Genomic DNA, 1,493 nt, shown 5'->3' on the forward strand with positions numbered 1-1,493 from the left:
TACATATTGGAAGGTTGTGAGGCATATACGCATGTAAAACCTGCGGAGGAGCCGATAGCGATTGAGATAAAGGTCCAGCATCAGGAACCGTGTAGAAACCGTATAAATGAGGAAGGTATGGTTTGTAGTTAATTCCTTTGTAAAAGAGTTCTAAGGGAAAAGAGCGCCGATAAGAGTTTTCATATGTTAAACCACATGTAACCAATGTTTAAAAGGGGAATGGTTATATATATATGAACTATGGTTTATATAAAGGTTCTGAAGGGTTTCTAATTCCCAATAGAAGGATTTAGAGGAAAGACTTTAATCATAGTCTTATACAAAGGCTCAAGAGTTGATATAGTCCCGATAGGAAGTTTAGGCAGGGTGATTGGTTCCGATACAAAGGAACTATATAAGAGGGCCTTAACCATTTTATGTATGAATATTTGACTCCATTGTAGAGTTAAATACCTGGGATAGTTGTGTTTATGCATATTGATGCATACTGTGGGTATGTGCATGTCTTACCCTGCACCAAGACTACTCTCGGACATCAAAAAATACTTTCATATGAAGCTTTCTGTGACAACCATTGCACTCGTTCAGACTCATCCATTGAGTGTTGTACATGTTATCTTACCTTGTATGTTGTGACTGCCGCATTTGTGTGGACTGCTCCTCTGGAAGTTGTGCACGTCCTGTTGTGTTGTGTGTTCCTAGCCGAGTTGGGACTGCATCCCAACCAACTTGGGACTCACTTTCACCCTTTCCCTCTATAGTGAAAGAACCATTGACGCGAGTACACTAGCACTCACCAGGCACACGAACCTCACTTCTCGAAGGCAAGGAATGTTGGCATTATGATTCAGGTGTTGTCCTTGATGGCAAACCCATTCAGGTGATAAATCAAGAAGGACGCAGGAAATATGTTCAGCAAGTGCGTCCCCGCAGGTATACCATACAGAACCCGCGTCCAGGGACGCAGGCCAGCCGTTCAGGAGGTGCGTCCGCCCAGTGCACACATTTCAAGGCAGAGAAAAGCACGTGGGGGTTTCTTGTGTGGTATCTAGCCGACGGTTTTGTGTTTCTATGGTGTCGGCTCGTGGTTTTGTTCCATGTTTTGGGGAGAAGCTTGCCTATATAAAGCAAAGGAGTTCATTTGGATTAAGTATCATCGGTGTGGAACATCTCTTGGTGTGATCTAGTCCAAATCTATAAGGGCAAATCTTCTAATGGACTACGATCTATATGGCGCATGATCAGATCTGTGGATCTGAGTGTTTGGGTTGGTTCTGAAGTCCTCTTATCTTCTATATCTGAAGGGACGCAGATTCAGTGAAGGGAAAGTGCGCCGGGACGCAGTACAGTAAAGACTCAGGTGCGTCTCTGAGGCAAAGGACGCGGCGCGACTGTGGCATTGGGTGCGTCTCTGAAGCGAAAGACGCAGCGCGATAGTGTTTCTGGGAGCGTCGGTCGCAGAAAAGCAAAAAGGAACAGTGCGTCTGCACGCA

The sequence above is a fragment of the Pinus tabuliformis genome, chromosome 4_1, assembly GCF_031772625.1.
Source record: "Pinus tabuliformis cultivar Carrire ecotype Pingquan chromosome 4_1, CPIR1, whole genome shotgun sequence".
Taxonomy (NCBI): Eukaryota; Viridiplantae; Streptophyta; class Pinopsida; order Pinales; family Pinaceae; genus Pinus; species Pinus tabuliformis.